Source organism: Pinus tabuliformis, chromosome 9, assembly GCF_031772625.1.
Source record: "Pinus tabuliformis cultivar Carrire ecotype Pingquan chromosome 9, CPIR1, whole genome shotgun sequence".
Classification (NCBI taxonomy): Eukaryota; Viridiplantae; Streptophyta; class Pinopsida; order Pinales; family Pinaceae; genus Pinus; species Pinus tabuliformis.
In genome coordinates this window covers 1,000,033,902-1,000,057,808 of record NC_142307.1, presented here as the reverse complement: position 1 = coordinate 1,000,057,808, position 23,907 = coordinate 1,000,033,902, and the positions used below count along the sequence as shown (strand labels likewise).

At 36.9% G+C, this 23,907-nt stretch overlaps 1 pseudogene; it reads right to left on the bottom strand.

The window, feature by feature from the left end:
- Positions 1-14,736: 14,736 nt before the first annotated feature.
- Positions 14,737-19,980, bottom strand: LOC149152095 (vacuolar protein sorting-associated protein 28 homolog 2-like; annotated as a pseudogene).
- Positions 19,981-23,907: the final 3,927 nt, after the last annotated feature.

Sequence of the window (23,907 nt, the reverse complement as noted above, 5' to 3'; positions counted from 1 at the left end):
TAACATAAAACTGGACCAGTTTAGTTTTTCACCATTGCTATAGACATTTGCGACAGAAATGGTGTCCAATGAACATTACCCTTTAGTGTAATTCCACATAAGTTTACTTGTAATGATATAGCAAGAAACTTTGATCTGCTCATTATTTATCAAGTCAATCATTGCTCCACACCCCTTGTGTTGGGTGCCATACTTTTGAAAGGTCTTAGAGACATTGGACCCATATGGTGATAGTCATGTGAGCCTTTGAATATCATCAATATGAATCGAGTATTCCTTATCCAGCCGTAATGAATCCCCATGAATTATGTTGATTAGAAATTTTATGCAGCGCATAACCTCACCAATAATACCAAAGATAGGTAGGTCTGACAATATAATTAGGGTTGATTGTTTCAGGGTATGGAAGTCTATTTTGACCTTTTGGGAAGCTCTGGCACCTGGTCATTAATTTGGTTGCATAAACATGTCAGACTTAAGTGTAGGAAAAAGAACATGATTAGAAAAATCGTTGTCGACCAGGGAGTCTTTCACATATTTACCCAGGAGATCATCGGTAGTGTGAACATGAGAATCAAAAGGGAATAGAGGGACCATGAGTTTAATAGGACAACCTATTGAAAATGACTAAAATCTTTAAATAAGATGGACTAGAGGTCGACAACGAGGTGGATATGCGGATGCAAAGGAAATATGAGCCAGGGTGGAAGTCTCTATGGATACACATGTGTGGTGATAACCAAATGACAAGCAGATAGGGTTATATAGAACACATAGAGAAATTTGAAAAGGGTGGACCATTACCCAATAAATGGAGTATTGACCAAATTTGTGCAAATATGACGATCCACACAAATACCAATAAAATATCTCAACTTGACCAAAAAATTTAAACTGAGGACTGACAGGACTAAAATAATAACTAAAGTATATACAGAATAACGAGAAACATTGCTAAATTAATAAGACAATTGTTACAGGAAATAAGAGACTTAATGAAAGAAAATATGTATACTTATGACTGAAAATTTGACAAGATGGACACAATGACACCTCCCCGACCACAATGAGTTGTAGTGGGTCACAACTAAAACTAGAGTAACTTATTAATTCAACTAGACACAAGACCAAGTAAAAATAAAGACTCTCACTAAAACTAACGCAAATGACTTATTTATAAACCTAACTAATACTCCCTTTGCAGAGAGAAATCAAAATCAAAATAATTTTATGAGCCATAGTAGGGTTTCAGGCGTGCGCCATTCACCCAACCAGGTAAAAGGATACCATCCAATTGAGAAAGCTTGACAACTCCAAAATCTCTAATCTGTGCAACATAAAATGATCCAAGCCAATGCATCTATAATTTACCTGGATGTTTGAGATATTTATTATCATAAAGTAGTACTTGGTATCCAAATGAAAATGATTTTTTCTTTATGTGCCTGTCATGCCAAGCCTTTTGCCTTTCTTTTTCAATGGTATGGTGGAAGTCTTCAAGGAACCATTTTTCATCCAATTTCCATAACTCCTATAGCCGTTTTGTAATAGACTCATCATTAGACATCCTAGTGGCATGAGAAATGAAGAGATTTGGGATTATAAACTTATCCTGAACCATTGCTTCTCATTCGTAAACAAGTTGGAATGGTGTGTACCTATGAAATAATTTAACTGTCATTTGATAGGACCATAATGTTGTTGGAACCCATTCATCTCAATCATCCCTATTCATAGAGAAAATTTTGTTAGGAGAAATACTAAGAGGGGGGTTGGGGGGGGGGGTGAATCAATATTTTAATTCACTTCATATTTTAATTTCATATACTGAATTATGTATGCTATTGTTATTAAAGCAACCTGTGTATGTACACGACTTTAGTGAAGGAAACCAACATATATCCAGTTCATTAATTTTTCATGTATTCCATCATATGTTTATCTTTAACCATTGTATCATTAAATCAATAACTTTCCAGTATGCAGTAAAGGACAAGAAAAACCATTGAACATAAACAACACATATAGAATGCCAAGAATTTAGGTGGAAACCTAAAGTGGGAGAAAATCACCGTTGTCATTGTATTTGTCTTCTTTCTTTTTAGAAAATATTCATTACATTTAGTACTGGCGCAAACTCTTACCAATATGCAGGCACCCACCTGTAGGAGGGTACAACCTCCACTCGTCCTCTAGCACCCATTGGAAGGGAGATACAACCCCCTAAACTCATTTATTGGCTCCTATAGGAAGGAAGATCCTACCCCCTTTCTGAAGGCTACAACCCTTAGTATCTTGTGGACCACTTTTTAGAATGTTTCAAATTGGATCCACTTGTCAAATAATCATCAAACAAACTATAGGCCACCTTTCATCATATTTTCAAACTAGATCCATATCAAAAATAAACCCAAACTGACATGCGAAACTGAAATATTGAATTTGAATCATTGAAGTACTGGAAATCAACTTAATTTCTAAAGTATCAAACCATTGAATGTAGAACCCCAACCAAAACGAATAAATATCATATACGAATGTATTGAATAAAACTCGTGTATGTACATGCTTCCTATATATAACACCTGCATAAAGATCTTAAATTACTAAAAAGTGAATCATGAATAGCTAGAATATTGAATCAATCATTGGGCCATACATAGATCAATCACAGAACTCCACATTGTAGCATCAATACCAATCAATCAACCCAATCATCACTATTAGACACTAAACATCGAGATAGAGACATCATTGACAAACAACATAAAACATAGCAAGAATCATCAAGTGTCATCATTAAGGCACACTGCAAACCATAAATATATACATGAATTCCATTGAAAAAATCAACGTATGTACACGACTACCATGCCTAACACCAACATATATATTTCAGTATACTGAGTAAATTATCGAAAAATTTATACACTACTTTACTAAACCAGGTTTGCATATGTAGGCGACAAATCAGAAGCAAACATGTGTGCACATCTTGAAATTAATAAATCAAACCTTACCATAATTCACAACATATGTTAAACCTAGATCTCAACAGGGATCATTATATTTAGATCAAACCATCATCATAGATAAATATCTAACATTAAAAGCATAAATATATCAAGTAGGTATTTTCATTAGTCTTCACAACACTTTCAGATGTATCATATATGAACCATCTCCTTGTTTCCTGGTGCACACCTGTTCGATATGAAATCACACAAAGATAAATGATTTACTTTCACACTTAACACCTTGATCTCCATCTCCTTATATAGTTTTAGCCTTAGCCAATACCTTAGGTAAATCCCTTGGTAATGTTGTTAGTATTATTTAATGGGATCAATTAACCATTATTGCTCTAATTACTATGTGCCCATACCATAGTAAAAACCCATGGTATCCCTATTACCATGGTTTGGATTCTATAGGCAACTTTCACTTATAGGACCTGCATATGTACGCAACCTTTATTCATAGGACCCATGTATACTTTCTCAAACTTCACCTTTAAAATCCATATGTCTCTGAAATCTCATTTCTCTCTACTAGCATCTGTAGCTTCTGTACCAATCTATATGAATTCCACAATCATCAATGTTGACATCAAGTACATCTTTATTAAGTGGGTTTAATTCCACAGTCATCAACGTTGACATCAAGTACATCTTCATTAAGTGGGTTTCCATCAAGGACAACACACGAGCCATAATGAGCCATAATGCCAAAATTTTTTAGTAAGACCCTTCTCGAGGATTTTATTAAAGGAATCGACGGTTCCATTCACTTACGAGTGATAAGGACTACTTTTGTGGTGCTGAATCATGAAATTCCGTAGTAGTGAACAAATTGTCTCATTAATAAAATGCGAGCCTTGGTTACTGGTGATACTTCTAGGACAACCAAATCTAGTAATGATTCTTTAAAATATGAATCAAGAAACAATATCAGCAGTGAAATCTTTAACAAGAGTAGCTTTAGCCCAACATGTTAAATAATAAGTTGCGGTGATGATGTACCTATCATGCGAGTGTCGCACAAGTGGGTTAATAGGTCCTACAAAATAAACTGCCCATTTTTCAAATGCTTCTAGTGCTCTAACTGGATGCAAAGAAATCTCATCCCACTGAGATGGTCGGCCAACTCTTTGACAAATATAACACTTCTTAGCATGCTCTTTAGCATCCTTAAATAATGTTGGCCACCACAAGCCAACATGAAAAACTTTCTGTAGTGCCCACTCTAGTTTTCTGACCCTAATATGACATATCTTAGATACTTTATTCTAGGAGGACCTCAGGTTGAGGATCCGGGCACATGACACTATTATTAGTGATTGAGATATTCATGGTTGTGATGTTTATGAATGCTTTCCATTGATATTATGATAGCATGAATGGTTATGTATCTTATCTATCGGTATTTTGATGATTGCAACATTAAATAGTAAGTTTGGTTTCTATTTGAATTTATGATGATGAGGGTAGTAAAGAATATGTATGCTCTCTACTAAAAGCATGATGATGATAAATTTGATGAATAGGTATATTTCTATTGATGTTACAACATTGATAGCTTAATGAACGTGTATGTTTCCATTGATGTTTAATGATGATAGCCATGATGGATGTGTCCCTTATGTTGACTACTTTCTTTAGTTCAGGCTTACAATGGACAATGATGTGAATGACTAGGAATTGTTAATGATGCTATTATGACAATGACTAACATTGAAAAACCTTGTTACTAATGATTATTGAGTATGGCAGGAAACCATCAGAGGCACTCGCATATGACGAGTTGATGACACCTGGTTTGACGAAAATTCATATTATTTTATCTTTGAAAGTCTAAGTCGATCTTAGAATCTGCCATATATGTTTAACTATATTCTGATGATATATTAATGGTTGCAGGCACAGATTAGTTGCTTGAACGAATGACTCACATATGGGTGATGGGGTTGTACAAGTGGATGGAACTACATGGGAGGGGTGGGACAGAGTCCCTGATCCCACCCACTAGCACTCCCGCCGTGACTTGGGCTGGAAGGTTTGAAACACCTTCGCCTTGAAGATCATGATGCCATGAGGGCAGGTCCCAAAGTTGGGTCGCTCATGAGGACTTTACCGGGGCGCACGCATCAAGGCGGATTCCTTGATCCCCGACACCATTAGTCTCACTATAGCAGGCAACATAAGAGATGATAGTGGTCTATGATGTTGCACTATACTTTCCCCTCGTAATCACTGGATGCTTGAAGGGCAAGTGGTGTGGCACCCTTGGAACTTCAGGGGAATTTCTTGAAGGGCACGACCAACTTGGCACCCTTGGCATCACAAAAAAAACTATTAGGTGTGGCACCCTTGGAACTTCTAGGGAAGTTCTTGAAGGGCACAACCAAACTGGCACCCTTGACATCACAAATAAACTATTAGGTGTGGCACCCTTGGAACTTCTAGGGAAGTTCTTGAAAGGCACAACCAAACTTGGCACCCTTGGAATCATTAAAAATAAATAATAATAAATAAATATAAGCAAGGAATGAAAACTAGGTAAATTTACATCAAGGGTAAATAATGATTAGAAACCAATGTAATTAAATCAAAAATAAAACTTGGAATAAGGAGGATCATAGGAAGAATTAAAATAGAGTACCTTAAAAACTCTACCCTTCCCATGTTGGAAAGTACTAGGAAGATTATGTGGTTTAATTAGGAAAAGGGGAAAGACAAACTTAATTGTAAGGATCAAGATTAATCCTAAACTAATTTAAACCTAATTAAGAAAAGAGGAAGGTGAATTAAAATGAGGATAATAAATTAAATTTAGAGAAGTGTAGAGAAGCTCCATGTGTCAACAACCAACATAAGAATATCCATCTAAGAGATAACCTGAGTTAAATTAGGGAGTAGATTGGGGATAAAATCTTGACTCATTAATTGACTTCAAGTAATGAACACAAATTAAGGAATAAAAGGGGGGAATAAAGAGACAACTAGGAGAAGAAATAGGAATCTTGTTGAGGTGAGGAAAATATTAGTTTTAAATAAAAAGTTAAGTAAATAATTTTGGGTGACCCTTGATGAGAGAGTGACACATGGGTAGGTGAACAATCAAATTATTGAATTATAAAAAAAAATATAATTATGCATGACATGCCAAGTGTCATCTAGGAGGACTCTTATAAAAGAAGGGGCAAGCCATAGGAGAAGGGACTTTTTGGGGGAACCCTATTGTTGGATGGATGAGATGATGTCAGAGCAGTGATTACGAAGCTATAGTGAGTTTGGTGAGGTAGAGGATTTTAGAGAGGGGACTCTGGAGCCAAGGTGTGCTCTCCTCTACCAGCTAGTGCTTTCCTCCATTGTACAACCCCATTGCAGCTCGGGGGTCCGCGGTGAAGAAGAGTACCCAAGGAGTAGGCTGGGAGGTTAACCGATGGGTCTTCGCATTCGGATCAAGTGCGTCATCATTCACTTGCGGAGGTGACCAGCTACAAGGGAATACCAGCAATAGCAGAGCAAGTGGAGTCTCGCCTTCTGGTGAATGGTACATATGTATTTCATTACTATTGATCTTAGTTAAAAGTATGAAAATGTTATGATATGTTCCCTGAAATGAGTGGCAGGAATGTGTGTGTTAAATAAATTTGAATTTCAATGCATTTCTTTACTGGTTGCATTTGTTGTTTAAAAAAAAAATGTATATAGTCTGGATATACATTTTTTTTTTTAAACAGCAAATGCAACCAGTAAAGAAATGCATTGAAATTCAAATTTATTTAACACACACATTCCTGCCACTCATTTCAGGGAACATATCATAACATTTTCATACTTTTAACTAAGATCTATAGTAATGAAATACATATGTACCGTTCACCAGAAGGCGAGACTCCACTTGCTCTGCTGTTGCTGGTATTCCCTTGTAGCTGGTCACCTCCGCGAGTGAATGATGACGCACTTGATCCGAATGCGAAGACCCACCGGTTAACCTCCCAGCCTACTCCTTGGGTACTCTTCTTCCCCGCGGACCCCCGAGCTGCAATGGGGTTGTACAATGGAGGAAAGCACTAGCTGGTAGAGGAGAGCACACCTTGGCTCCAGAGTCCCCTCTCTAAAATCCTCTACCTCACTAAACTCACTATAGCTTCGTAATCACTGCTCTGACATCATCTCATCCATCCAACAATAGGGTTCCCCAAAAAAGTCCCTTCTCCTATGGCTTGCCCCTTCTTTTATAAGAGTCCTCCTAGATGACACTTGGCATGTCATGTATAATTATATTTTTTTTTAATTCAATAGTTTGATTATTCACCCACCCATGTGTCACTCTCTCATCAAGGGTCACCCAAAATTATTTACTTAACTTTTTATTTAAAACTAATATTTTCCTCACCTCAACAAGATTCCTATTTCTTCTCCTAGTTGTCTCTTTATTCCCCCCTTTTATTCCTTAATTTGTGTTCATTACTTGAAGTCAATTAATGAGTCAAGATTTTATCCCCAATCTACTCCCTAATTTAACTCAGGTTATCTCTTAGATGGATATTCTTATGTTGGTTGTTGACACATGGAGCTTCTCTACACTTCTCTAAATTTAATTTATTATCCTCATTTTAATTCACCTTCCTCTTTTCTTAATTAGGTTTAAATTAGTTTAGGATTAATCTTTATCCTTACAATTATGTTTGTCTTTCCCCTTTTCCTAATTAAACCACATAATCTTCCTAGTACTTTCCAACATGGGAAGGGTAGAGTTTTTAAGGTACTCTATTTTAATTCTTCCTATGATCCTCCTTATTCCAAGTTTTATTTTTGATTTAATTACATTGTTTCTAATCATTATTTACCCTTGATGTAAATTTACCTAGTTTTCATTCCTTGCTTATATTTATTTATTATTATTTATTTTTAATGATTCCAAGGGTGCCAAGTTTGGTTGTGCCCTTCAAGAACTTCCCTAGAAGTTCCAAGGGTGCCACACCTAATAGTTTATTTGTGATGTCAAGGGTGCCAGTTTGGTTGTGCCCTTCAAGAAATTCCCTAGAAGTTCCAAGGGTGCCACACCTAATAGTTTTTTTTGTGATGCCAAGGGTGCCAAGTTGGTCATGCCCTTCAAGAAATTCCCCTGAAGTTCCAAGGGTGCCACACCACTTGCCCTTCAAGCATCCAGTGACTACGAGGGGAAAGTATAGTGCAACGTCATAGACCACTATCATCTCTTATGTTGCCTACTATAGTGAGACTAATGGTGTCGGGGATCAAGGAATCTGCCTTGATGCGCGCCCCCTGGTAAAGTCCTCATGAGCGACCCAACTTTGGGACCTGCCCTCATGGCATCGTGATCTTCAAGGCGAAGGTGTTTCAACCCTTCCAGCCCAAGTCACGGCGGGAGTGCTAGCGGGTGGGATCAGGGACTCTGTCCCACCCCTCCCATGTAGTTCCATCCACTTGTACAACCCCATCACCCATATGTGAGTCATTCGGTCAAGCAACTAATCTGTGCCTGCAACCATTAATATATCATCAGAATATAGTTAAACATATATGGCAGATTCTAAGATCGACTTAGACTTTCAAAGATAAAATAATATGAATTTTCGTCAAACCAGGTGTCATCAACTCGTCATATGCGAGTGCTTCTGATGGTTTCCTCCCATACTCAATAATCATTAGTAACAAGGTTTTTCAATGTTAGTCATTGTCATAATAGCATCATTAAAAATTCCTAGTCATTCACATCATTGTCCATTGTAAGCCTGAACTAAAGAAAGTAGTCAACATAGGGGACACATCCATCATGGCTATCATCATTAAACATCAATGGAAACATACATGTTCATTAAGCTATCAACGTCGTAACATCAATAGAAATATACCTATTCATCAAATTTATCATCATCATGCTTTTTGTAGAGAGCATACATATTCTTTACTACCCTCATCATCATAAATTCAAATAGAGACCAAACTTACTATTTAATGTTGCAATCATCAAAATACTGATAGATAAGATACATAACCATTCATGCTATCATAATATCAATGGAAAGCATTCATAAACATCACAACCATGAATATCTCAATCGCTAATAATAGTGTCATGTGCCCGGATCCTCAACCTGAGGTCCTCCTAGAATCAAGTATCTAAGATATGTCATATTAGGGTCAGAAAGCTAGAGTGGGCACTACATACACCCCCTCTTAACAATGGACTTCGTCCCGAAGTCCTTAGAACATAAAGGAAAAACGACGACACATATTCTACGAACCCTTCCTGAAACTCTTGCTAACCTTCTGGTGGGCAAGCTATAATTTTCCCAAGGTATTTATACCAAGAATTCCGTTATAACTAAGGACTATATCTGTGGAACATTGCAGCCCAATTTTTTTTTTTTTTTTGACTAAGCAATAACAAGACAAGGGTAGGATAATCACAATCAAAATTCATCTCATGGTACAGTTAATATATTATTCTTTCAACCAAGTAAAGTCGTCCACTCACTGTACTCCTGAAGCTTCCAATTATAGTCGTTCATTTCAAACTACGTCTACATGACGCTATAAGTGACAATGCCGGGTACACAAAATGATTTGTATGATCATCATTTCATATGGTAGAGTTCATTGTCATAGATGTTGCAATAATATTGTCATAGAAGAAAAGATCGTATAACTTATCCATACGTTTGATATTTTTCAAAAAGTTTTAAATTCTAAGTTATCCCTTCTGGTAATTCTGCAATATTTTTCCCCAATATCTCAATAAGTGTCATTTTGGACCCTTGTCAGTATATTCCCTAAAATGATAATTGTAGCATTGTATTTAGGCCATAGGAAAAATGTCGAAAGAGGTGGACAAGTAAGAATAAGAAATTCAAATGGTGAACTTAAGCTCACAAGCTAGTAAAAGATGAAGGACTTTGATGTCAAAAGTGCTAAAATTTTAAAATATTCTTATTAGCAATTGTAAATAAATAAATAATTAGATACATCACAAAGCAAGTGATTGTGCGTCAAGGTGTAGTGTTCTATGAATAGTTCCTAGGAGTTCATCCAACCAAGAAACTCTTTGAAACATCACCACATTACTTACTTATAGATAATATCCTAGTAAGTGATGATGTTAGTGTCTCGACTAGTTAGAGATGATGAGGCACGTGACCTAGCAATGGAAGAATCTAAACATGCAGCCAATAATATATTGAGCATTGAATTAGGCATAAAGAAGAATACTCTAAGTAAGGAAGTTATGCCTATCAAACAAAAACATATTTCCCAATCCGAGGAAGTTGTCTTCTATTTGCAAATGTGGGAAAATTTTGTTTTAGCTACATAAAAACTATCAAGAGGAATCAAATTGGTTATAACACCTTCCACACCTCACCTATCAAGAAAGAGATAGTGACATCCTTGCTATCGCTCAAGTTTATCTCCAAAGAAAGATCCCAACCTTTTTCAAAGAAAACCCAAGGATACTTTTAAGTGATCACAACTTGTGACCAGTGACCACTCCACTTCACTTACTCATGCATAAATTATCAAATGATCATAGCAACCCATTTAAAATATGATATCCCAATTATAATATATTTTTATATCAATCACTGGATTTATGAAAACTATAATTTAATTCAAATTATTATTAACAATTTCAACACAAATTAATTTAATAATATTTTAAAACACACCTAATTTTTCATGTATCCATAAAAAGAAACATCCTTTTGCAATCAATATTTAATTATTGACTTCTCTTTAACACATACCAATATATAATAATAAAAAAAATCTATACAATTGATGTAAATATTAAATTTAACCAAGATATTACTACATAAAACATAATTTCCATATGTCAATTTATGATGTGGCACTTTTAACTTGTTATTAATTTTTAAAAGAATGGCTTGATTATGGTTAGAGCATTAAAATGCTTCACATCCAACCACTCATAAGCCTAGACCAAGAAAATTTGCGTATGACGAAGTCAAGATTAAGTTTTTGGTATTATACGATGAAAAGACCACTTATTGAAATGATATGGAACTAGTTTCATTAGTCAAACTTATTTGTAGGTTTTATTTTATTTTTATTGATTTCTAGTGATTGTTAATCATTAAATTGTTATAAATATATTAAGCAAACATGTGCATTGACCAGTGCATTTTAAGGATGAGTGCTTCTCAACTGTATGTTTCAATACCACCCTAAGCAAAGTCTCCAATCCTTTAATTTTAGCAATTCAATATGTGTATTAGAAATTGTAAAATAAATTCCATAATACATTAGTTCATAGATAAAGCTTCTTTTTCAATTGGTTAAATTCATTGAAAGGGTCCCATTGGTACTTGCCAGTGATATTTATTGTCTTCATAGATTTGGTCCAATTTTTTTTTTTTTGACTATTAATGAATGAATTTGCAAAAATCAAGTACTTTTATAGAATTAAATTTGTAATGTTTATCTAGAAAGCTTCTCACTCTTGGAATAGTTTTCAAATTATAGTAGTGTCTAGCATAAAATGAATATGTTTGAGGTGCAAATCGTATGGACCAATGCTATACTATATATATTTTTATAAAAATACCAAAACTATTTTTATAACTTCATAATTTTCGTTATAAGAGCAATTTTATGACCCACGATTTTATTCTCTAGAATACTTTTATATCTTCCCTCAATATTGATTAAAATGCTTACCTTTAAAAAAAAAAACACCCTACTATATTCTAAGTTGTTTTGAAACCCATGTTTAAGTTTATTGTAATTCATGTTGCATAAATCTAAACATGGAAATCTCAGATTTCATATAAAATGAATTTTGTTCCCAACGTCATAAAGCATAATGTCACGTGCCGTCTTGTTTACAAGAGAATATTGCAAACATTCCATTTGAAGAGCTTCAGAAAGTGCGCTCTGATGGTCGAGAATCAACCCTTTCTAAATTCAAGCATGATGCCAAACCCTCAAGAGCTAACAAAAGCAGACCTATGGAAATGGGCAGCAAGAAGCCTGTTGTAAGGCTTAGGGAAGTTGTTCAAGGTGAGATATGTGAGGAAAATAAATGGGGCAGTATTTTTGTGAATTTTTACTGCACATGTATCACCAATGTGCTCTTAAAGTCTGAATAAATATCTTTAAGGCATGAAAACAAGAAAAATGGACCTCTAACAAAACTGCAATAAATACTTAAATAGGGGAACAAAAATGTAAACCATCATACAAACTACAACTACCACTTTATATGCATTCATTCACAGTTATTACTGGGTCCGTTTAAGTGCAATGCAACACAATACATAGACACATCAGACCCCAATTATCATATCGTTAAGATCCTCTTCAAATCCCTTTCTTATAATGGATCTTAGAAGGATGGTTAACGCATTGAATTAATTGTCTACATAGACATAAATTCACAGCATGCAGCCATGTTGCAAATGATTCAATGAAAAGCTGAGACCAATGTTGAAAGTTTCAGCTCAGAACAAATCCACAAGACCAGGGTACAAGTATTGGACTCGGCATAGAAAAAAAACTTAATCAAATATAATCATTCAAAATGAGGGTTTTTTTTCTTTTCCTTTCTGGCATTTCTACTTGACACCAGTAAAGTTTTCCACCCACTGCTGGAGAGTTTGAGTCACCTGCCAAGAGACAAACTTGGGCCTAGTTTGGCAGCAGAGCCAAGTTGTGTTTGAACCAAAATACCTGGAAGACTCTGCATTTTTTCCACTATGGCTTTGAAGAAGCAAGCTGAAAACCCCAATATAACCAAAAACAATAACCAAAGGATTAAGTTGTAAAAGTTAATAGAGAATCCTAATGACAATGATACAATATTCCAAGGTTTATATAAGTGACTTTGTTTCTCACATGCCTAACACTTTTCTCGTATTTAATCCCCTAAAGTTGCTTAGCCATCAATCTTCAATTTCTCGAGCCAGATCTAGTCTGAGAAAATATGTCCATTCCAACTCTGCTAATTAAGGTGCTAGATCCCTATCATCAAAACACTTAGAAAGACCCTTCATATTCTATACTGTCATGATCTGCTTCCCTAGAAATTTGGTTGGGTCATTTGATAACTCAAATTATCAAATCTGAAACTGAAATATAGTTGGCATGGCTTGCGAGCTGCACTATTAGTTGTCAAAGGTGTTCTTATGCCTTAGACTTGTGGATCATGCATCCCTTTTGAAACAAATGAAATTCTCTGTATAATTAAGAATGTAGGTCCCTATTTCTTTAGTCACAACAACAGCATGACCATTTAACATATATTTTATTTCAAAATTTTGCATTTTGTATGTTTAGGCTTTTGAGAAGCCTAATTAGGTAAACCACCCAATACCAAAAACGAATTTGAAAACTTGTTACACCAATAACACAGCCAATTTTACCAACCATTCATTTCGACTCGTAATTAATCTCACTGGCAAATTTTCTCATTCAAGAAATTTTATAAGATATATCACTGAAGAAAACAGATCAGATATTACAGTGTAAATAAAAAAAACGCAAAATCAAATTTTCTATGGAAACAGCTTTCAAAATCCAAACAGTTCCAAGAGGATTTCACTAAAACTAAATCTTCTACTATGAAAACACAGCTCAATTCCTTCCATTAGTCCCCTTCATCACATCTCATTTATAAGATTTCTAGCTCGTTTCAAGCACAACTATCTCCATGAACAGCATTGCAGACACAATGCTTAATTTTTACAAGATGACTAACTTTTCACAACAATGTGCAGAGAAATTCAATGCATGGAGAGCAGAAACAATTAACATTATACACATGAAATAAATAGATTAACAACTTCCAAGCTTGTTAAATGCAATAATATTCTTACTGCAATTATTCCAAATTCACACATGAGAAGTCTCTTCCTATAAAAAGTTAAAGCCAATCCAAAAGAAATATTTTCTTGCTGTGTTAGTCCAGTTTCACTCGTTGCTATGTCATTGCATTCTATTTTCTACTTATAACAAAACAGTGAAAATATACATACATTCTCTAGCTCCAAATCCCAAGTCTCCAATATTTGCTGGAAGCCTGGTTTCCCCATGGTAAAATTCTCATAGAATTTCTGTTCAATTTGCAGAGGGCTACCAAGATAAAGATGCCGGAGAGCTTCATCGTATGTCTCTGAAAGAAGACTCGGTTTCTGTGTACCATTGACCGAGTTTCATTCCAGGGAAGAGAGGTTTCTGTGTATCTGTGTACCATCACTTTAAATGTCTTTTGATCTGCGGGGTTAACCACAATGTTGAGACACGGCCGCATCCGCAATGGAGTGGTTTTGTCGGCCCATGTTTTTTTTTTTCCTCAGATTGCCACAATTAATGAACGAATAGGGTTTTATTTCTCATCTAGGAAGAGAACCATAGCTTTTGGACATCTTGAAATTAAGTATTCAACCAAAAAAAACAGATCATGTAACCATTTTTATCAATCTCACCTTGATCTGTTACATTAAAACTGATAAAAGCAACAAGATTGAAACCAAGTATATGCACTAAACCAATTCTGCTTTTCTGGAAAGCGAATGAAAATATCACTTTAATATAAAATTATAAACAAGAGATTTTGCTCTGAATCTTTGAATTTTACATATTTTCACAAATATAAAGTCACAGATAGACCTACAAAACCTCTAGAGATCAAACCACATACAAATATGATGCCGATGGCATCCAGAAGTTGCGCCCCCCTGCAATGTTAAGCCGATTTAGGCAATGAATTGATGAAAGCATTATAAGAAGAATCCAGATCAAATAACAACTAACGGGCCTGCTGTTCGGTTAACTCCTCCGATGCCCCCATGTTCTTCAACCTCGAAATCCATTCTCTAGCTTTCACTTTACCCTCAAACTAGGGCTTCCAATAAGCACAAAAATAATCTACAACATTCCTTCCTTTGCTAATATGGATTCAAGCTTATGATTATCATACTGCAACTCCGACCCTCTGATTACGGCTTGCTATAGTCATTTCAAAACCTTGAGACTAGGCTAAAAAAATGCCTCTCCAACTTACGGTCTTGTATTCTTTACAAGGTGACTCTTTCGTCGGATTAAAGGATTGCTTTTATACCACTAAAGGCATCCCAAACGGGCCTCGCTTTTCTTGACAATTGAAACAAAATTTGCGGCCTAGGATAGGCCTCTTCTAGGGCTTCCTGTAAGAGGTTTCAATGCCTCTAATTTCTTATGGATTAGATTCCTCTACAATGCGATGTCATTGGCTAGCTGTAGTGAGTGTTATTAGTCCATGAACTTGTGATTACCTCTTAAGTGAGCTTATACAATCCTATATACCTCAGAAATTTCAGATTCCAAGTGTTGGACACCTAATCCTAATGGGTTAGTGTGGAAGTCGAATGGACAAAAGCAGTCCAAGAGACCTTGGGATCTGAAACCCAAGAGTCACATATTTGTACTATAAATGTATATCTATTGTTAATAAAAAAATGTACTCACTGATTTATCTTTCCCATTCTTTGTTGTCCATGTGTGTTTAACATGGTATCAGAGCAGGCGAATTCTGGCCCTGCTCATATTTGAGCCACTTGTTTTGTGGTCTCTATGTATATGTCATTTGTGCAGACCTTCCAGTTCTGCCCATTACCTATAAAGCTCCATTAATTCATTGTTTGTCAGAAATCTGCTGACTCTGGCTATTTTTAGCCTCTCTGTCTGACCCTGGAAATCATACTTGCGCTCTCTCTCTTCTGCGTTACTTGCGCCCTCTGTCCTTTAAATTATGCCTGCGCTCTTTACTGTTTATAAACGTTCTGTAAAAGAAGCGTTGTCCTGACAATTTAAATTTCTTTAGCTGTCGCTGTCACTGTCATCTGACTGTTCGCAGAATACGCAGAACCGTTGCATCAACGTCAAACGAATCTTGCCCGGCAACGATGGTTCAAACATGGAGCGTTACAACAATGGCGATGGCCCTGGGCATCAGGAAATGCAGGGATTTAGCGGATTTTCTTATAACAGAGACTATTTTTTCGCTGCGGAAAGGAAAGAAATATTAATACACAGCCAGAACGGGAAGGAATGGAGGTCATGGTTCACAGCCGTAAAAGGGTTTTCAGATTTTTAGATTTTCTCCGAAATTGAAGACTGAAGGCAAAGAAGAAAAAGGCTAACCTGCTTGACGCTCAAGCTATGGAGAATACGGATGGATGCTTGGTTATATTTCCTGACTATGTTGATCAACTTCATACTACTAGAAGCCCCGACTTTCTGGTTTTGAGCTCTAGTCATGGGATATGACCACTGTCACATTATGCCGATGGTATTATCATGGGCGTTCTCGATACAGGAATATGGCCCTCCTCGCCATTGTGATCCTTTGTTATGAACGATCGTTCATTTTCTAATGTTTCTGTCAATTTTCATGGCGGTGCACCTTCTGTTTGTATATTGTTATGAACCCCTCGGCAACGCAGTGGAACCGGGGTCTGTGTGCGCAGTTGGATATTTAGTTGATATTTCAGTGTCTACTTGTGTATGAAGTGTCTACTTGTTGTCCACCTCCATCTACGTCCGGCGATGAAATTATAAACATTCTTGCTATTGGAAGCATTGAAACAATAGCCTGCAACGTACCCTCTGTTCTCTGCCATATTATCTGCAAGATTTTGTCCAAACCAGCCCTTACAGTGGATGTTCAACATAGCTGCAAAGGTTTTGAATGGTTCTGTTGTGCGTTGAAGACCACCTGTAGCACGATTTTCTCTCTCCCTTAGTGAGTCGAGTCACTCCCTTTTATTTGCTAGGCAAGCGGCCACTATACGAACGAGCTTCCTGTGGAACAAAGGCATCGAATCTTTCATCTCCGCTGAAAGTCGTGGTTAACGGTGTGCTGGAGGATGGTATATTGGCTCATATATAAGAAGACTGTGCGTTGCATGACTCTGCATACGTATATTTGTTTTGTAAGTTGGTTTTTGTGTTGAAGCCGTTATATGCATTGGTAAATAGCGTTGAATGCCATATTAAATTCCTTGCCATATTATGTTGAATTTTGGATAAGTGCATTGAGTTTTTGGAACTGGAATCAAAACTTTGGGTCAACTTTCAGTACAAACACATAAATATCAACCTAGAGCTGATAGAGCAGAAAAGCAGTGCTACCAATTTCTGCCAGTGGTTGATGTGCATCTCTAGCCTCTTACTCAGGTTCATTGATAGACTCAAATTCCTTCTGCTCTGCAATTATTGACTCCTTATGGTATTCAGCATTCAGTGTTGTTTCTAGAAGTGATACCCTCTTTTGTATATCTCTTAATTGGGCAAGAAGACTCTCTGAAGATCCAGCTTGAGGCAGCTGGCTTCTCTTCTCAGTTGCCAATGTTGCAGTTGCTGCTGCCCCAGTTGTGGAACTGTATTTAAAACTCATTATAGTTTTTGTTCCTTGATTCATTTGCTGCACATTTACAAAGGATTTTTCTGTGTCTTTGTATTGTGAGTGGGCGTCACTTTTACTCATTGAGTCATAGTTGTAATCAGTGTTTTTAAAGGGGTGTAATTTTGACAATGAAGAATATGCCTCGAATTACTGAAGTATTAGAGTTCTTAAAAACTCTGATACATTCCTCTAATCATGAAACATTCCAAATCAGCAAAGGCTCTCTCTCAGAAATTCAAACATGTCTACAATATGCACAAGACAAAGTTGATTTTTTGCAGCTTGAAACACAGCTACAGCAAGAAGAATTAAAACGAAGGAGTCATTCTGAACCTGTTTCTGTTCAGAACATTGAGACAACCACCCATCAGCAGCAAGTCAATAATGTTACTGTTCATTCAAATAAAGCAGCAGTTGTACATGCAGATGCAGAAACTCAGACTGCACTTCCCAAGCTCATCATCAGACCTTGGGAACAGCTTGTCCACAACAAGCACAGAACTGGTCTTGGATATGACAAGGACTTGTCCTTTCATATTCCAGACTACTCAAAGCCCATTCAGTTTCAGAGTGCTGGATTCATTGATGACAGTTCACCTGCTTCTCATGACAGTTCAGCTTCAGCTGTTCCAGAATCTGCCCCTCTTCCACAGCAGCAACAACAACAACAAAAACACATTGTGAAATGCCAACACTGTGACCGAGTTGGCCATTTGAAAGATCACTGTTTTGATCTTCATCCATGTAAGCACTGTCATAAAACCAGTCATTCTTCACACAGATGCTTCAGAAACAAACGTCCTGCAAGAACAAAGATTCATCTTGGATGGATCGCTTCTTGGCAATGGGCATCAATAGCAAAGAAGATATTCCAAACACATGTCAGAACTTGTTCCAGAATATTGAACAGTCTTGCAGTTGAGTTTTCTCCATCTTCTCACCTTGTATCTGACAGGGGGGAAATGATGGTCATCTACAAGCTTCAAAGCCACATCAAGCGAGCCTGAGCCACAACCTGTCACACCAGTTTCAAAGTTGTAGCCAGAGACAAAGATGCCCGTGAACATGCCTTCAGTTGGCAATCTGGGACACTTCCTCTAGCAGAAGACTTCAGCTTCTTGCCAGTTTTGGAAGCATTCCAGGAACACAATTGAGAACACTTCCTCTAGCAGAAGACTCCAGCTTCTTGCCAGTTTTGGAAGAGTTCCAGGAATTGCATTAAGCATTCCAGAGTTGTTGGTCATCCTTAAACCATCACAGGTTGAGACTTCCCTTTTCAGGTTGAAGTTTTACCTTTTATGTTGGGTGAGACCTCCCTTTTATGGTTGAAGGTTTCCCTCTTTAAACAATAGGATCACTTCCTCTAGCAGAAAACTTCAGTTTCTTGCCAGTTTTGGAAGAGTTCCGGGAACTGCACTAAGCGTTCCAGTGTTGGTGGTCATCCTTAAACCACCACCCTTTATACCAACATTTCATAGAGCACATTCAGCCTAGTGCTGCCATGCATTTTTTGCACATTTTGTATTACAGCTCTCTTCTTGGACTCATACATAACCCTTCGGATTAAGGGGGGGAATGTTGGACACCTAATCCTAATGGGTTAGTGTGGAAGTCGAATGGACAAAAGCAGTTCAAGAGACCTTGGGATCTGAAACCCAAGAGTCACATATTTGTACTATAAATGTATATCTATTGTTAATAAAAAAATGTACTCACTGATTTATCTTTCCCATTCTTTGCTGTCCATGTGTGTTTAACACCAAGCCCTGGACTGCGGCCTAATTTCAGAGGTTTGATCTCGTTGAAATTTTACTCAAGAATATCCCATAAATTATCCTTCTAATTTGGATCTTTATCTAGCTATCTCGGCCTTAAAAACAATCATTTTTTTCTTGGCTTCTTGGAACAATGAAAAAAAATCCCTACAATGATCTTCCAACTACCATACTCAGGGCCGACCAAAAGATCCGAAAGCGCGGGGTATAACTAATCCACCGCCACCATATTAAGCTTTAGAGAATCCATTGAGGTAATAAAATGTTGTACGCATTCGACGACAGCAGCGGCTGTGCCCAAGTCTGACGATGAGGCCCTGTGTTAAACGGTGGCCGGAATCCCGGAAACAAGTAAGCGATTCACAGCAACAGGGCAATCCATCTTGTAGGTTCCCATGAATCCCTCAACACTTGGGACTGTATCTTTCAGAGAAGTTGTTAGGGTTTTAAATTGGGCAATCAGCTATGTGCATTCTAGTTCGTAATCTTTTGAGGAAATTACGTCACGGACATACGCCTTCTCCAGTTTCTCCATAGTTCTTATGATTGCAAAGAGGTTTGCGGAATTATCATACATTTCACACTCGCGTTTATCGTTCCATAATTTTACCTCCCTCGCCATATCAGCCGCCATAATTTTAACTGAAAGTCTTTAAATAACAGAGAAATCCCCGCGAATTTTGATGCTCTGTGCATCTAATAGGGTTTCATTTGGGTTTATAAATTGTTTCATTTGGGTTTATACAACGAGGTTGCAGGGTAGAATCTAGCGTTGATTCATCAGTCAGGTTGTAACAACTAGGTAGGGTTTGGGAATCGCGTGGTGCGAGGATGTGGTACAAGCCTGCTGATGGTCTACGGTTGAACTGCTAGTTTTTTTTTTTTTTTTGAAACTTGAGTAATTTGATTTTAGAGAAATACCCACATAGCAAACAAAACTAGTTATGCATGCATGGGCCCATAGGCCTCAAGGGTTCAACTTGTGCTCTGATACCAAGTGTAAGGACCATATCCAGACTATATACATTTTTTAACACAGCTAATGTTTACACTATTCAAGTGTCAGGACCATATCCAGACTATATACATTTTTTTTTTTTAAACAGCAAATGCAACCAGTAAAGAAATGCATTGAAATTCAAATTTATTTAACACACACATTCCTGCCACTCATTTCAGGAAACATATCATAACATTTTCATACTTTTAACTAAGATCAATAGTAATGAAATACATATGTACCGTTCACCAGAAGGCGAGACTCCACTTGCTCTGCTGTTGCTGGTATTCCCTTGTAGCTGGTCACCTCCGCGAGTGAATGATGACGCACTTGATCCGAATGCGAAGACCCACCGGTTAACCTCCCAGCCTACTCCTTGGGTACTCTTCTTCCCCGCGGACCCCCGAGCTGCAATGGGGTTGTACAATGGAGGATAGCACTAGCTGGTAGAGGAGAGCACACCTTGGCTCCAGAGTCCCCTCTCTAAAATCCTCTACCTCATCAAACTCACTATAGCTTCGTATTCACTGCTCTGACATCATCTCCATCCAACAATAGGGTTCCCCCAAAAAGTCCCTTCTCCCATGGCTTGCCCCTTCTTTTATAAGAGTCCTCCTAGATGACACTTAGCATGTCTTGCATAATTATATTTTTTTTTATAATTCAATAGTTTGATTATTCACCTACCCATGTGTCACTCTCTCATCAAGGGTCACCCAAAATTATTTACTTAACTTTTTATTTAAAACTAATATTTTCCTCACCTCAACAAGATTCCTATTTTTTCTCCTAGTTGTCTCTTTATTCCCCCCTTTTATTCCTTAATTTGTGTTCATTACTTGAAGTCAATTACTGAGTCAAGATTTTATCCCCAATCTACTCCCTAATTTAACTCAGGTTATCTCTTAGATGGATATTCTTATGTTGGTTGTTGACACATGGAGCTTCTCTACACTTCTCTAAATTTAATTTATTATCCTCATTTTAATTCACCTTCCTCTTTTCTTAATTAGGTTTAAATTAGTTTAGGATTAATCTTTTCCTTACAATTATGTTTGTCTTTCCCCTTTTCCTAATTAAACCACATAATCTTCCTAGTACTTTCCAACATGGGAAGGATAGAGTTTTTAAGGTACTCTATTTTAATTCTTCCTATGATCCTCCTTATTCCAAGTTTTATTTTTGATTTAATTACATTGGTTTCTAATCATTATTTACCCTTGATGTAAATTTACCTAGTTTTCATTCCTTGCTTATATTTATTTATTATTATTTATTTTTAATGATTCCAAGGGTGCCAAGTTTGGTTGTGCCCTTCAAGAACTTCCATAGAAGTTCCAAGGGTGCCACACCTAATAGTTTATTTGTGATGTCAAGGGTGCCAGTTTGGTTGTGCCCTTCAAGTTTGGTTGTGCCCTTCCTAGAAGTTCCAAGGGTGCCACACCTAATAGTTTTTTTTGTGATGCCAAGGGTGCCAAGTTGGTCGTGCCCTTCAAGAAATTCCCCTGAAGTTCCAAGGGTGCCACACCACTTGCCCTTCAAGCATCCAGTGACTACGAGGGGAAAGTATAGTGCAACATCATAGACCACTATCATCTCTTATGTTGCCTGCTATAGTGAGACTAATGGTGTCGGGGATCAAGGAATCTGCCTTGATGCGCGCCCTCTGGTAAAGTCCTCATGAGTGACCCAACTTTGGGACCTGCCCTCATGGCATCGTGATCTTCAAGGCGAAGGTGTTTCAACTTCCACCAAGTCCTCACATCCACTGGGAGTGCTAGCGGGTGGATCAGGGACTCTATCCACCCCTCCCATGTAGTTCCATCCACTTGTACAACCCCATCACCCATAGTGAGTCATTCGGTCAAGCAACTAATCTGGTGCCTGCAACCATTAATATATCATCAGAATATAGTTAAAAATATATGGCAGATTCTAAGATCGACTTAGACTTTCAAAGATAAAATAATATGAATTTTCGTCAAACCAGGTGTCATCAACTCGTCATATGCGAGTGCCTTGATGGTTTCCTGCCATTCTCAATAATAATTAGTAACAAGGTTTTTCAATGTTAGTCATTGCCATTATAGCATCATTAAAAATTCCCTAGTCATTCACATCATTGTCCATTGTAAGCCTGAACTAAGAAAGTAGTCAACATAGGGGACACATCCATCATGGCTATCATCATTAAACATCAATGGAAACATACATGTTTCATTAAGCTATCAACGTCGTAACATCAATAGAAATATACCTATTCATCAAATTTATCATCATCTGCTTTTAGTAGAGAGCATACATATTCTTTACTACCCTCATCATCATAAATTCAAATAGAGACCAAACTTACTATTTAATGTTGCAATCATCAAAATACCGATAGATAAGATACATAACCATTCATGCTATCATAATATCAATGGAAAGCATTCATAAACATCACAACCATGAATATCTCAATCGCTAATAATAGTGTCATGTGCCCGGATCCTCAACCTGAGGTCCTCCTAGAATCAAGTATCTAAGATATGTCATATTAGGGTCAGAAAACTAGAGTGGGCACTACACTTTCCAAGCATTTTCGTTGCCTCCAACATGACCTCCCGTAACCCCTAAGTGGCATTTCCATAAAATATTATTCTGTCATGGTCCAAAACACATTGACATGGGATTTGATTAGGTCCCATTTTATACAGCTGGCCTACAATAAGCTGATAATCGATAGGACAGACAACTATATGTCTCTTTTAAGTCATTGTATAATCATCAGGGCACTTACCAGTTGTGAGAAAGAGTGCAATATCCTCCAAATAATTTGGCACTACTTCAACTTTGAATAAATGTGCATCAGGAAATTGGTCATCAATGGATCCACCAAATTCAGCTGATTCCAACTGTGACAAATTTTCTAGGCTCACATTTTTTCATTGGGCTTAACAATAACTTCAAATGAAAATTCTTGAAATAATAAGAGTCATTTTCATATCCTTTCCTCTAAGACAGGTTTATTAACTAAATAATTCAGAGTAGAATGATCTGCAAAGAATTTAAAAGGACCACCCAAAAGATAATGTTTGAACTTATGTAATGAATACACCATGGAAAGGGCTTCCTGATCAGTAGTTATATAGTTTTTCTCAGCAGTAGACATTTTTCTACTAGCCAAATTAACTTCTCCAGTCTGGGTTAAAATAGCTCCCAACGCAATCCATGAAGCATTTATATGGACACGGAATTCTTTATTCGAGTTTGGATACACCAAAATTGGTGCACTTGTAAGCTTCTCCTTCAGTGTATTGAATGCAAAGTCACATTCAACAATCCAATCAAATCTCTCATTTTTTTTCAATAATTTCTCTAATGGTTTAGTAATTAGAGCATAATTACAAATGAACCTGCGATAATATCCAGTGTGCCCCAAATTTGACCTTAACTGTTTAACACTAGTCAGTGGTTGCATATTCAATATGACCGCAACCTTGGAAGGATCTACACATACTCCTTACTTACACACTATATGTTCAAGGACCGTTCCAAAAGGAACAACAAAAATACACTTCTTTAAGTTTAGAGAAATCTATAATTGCCTACGATGATAAAACATGACCTTGAGAAAACTAGAATGTTTCTTCAACAAACTATACATCGTCCAATCATCCATATATAACTCAAGGAAACTATGCATATAGTTGC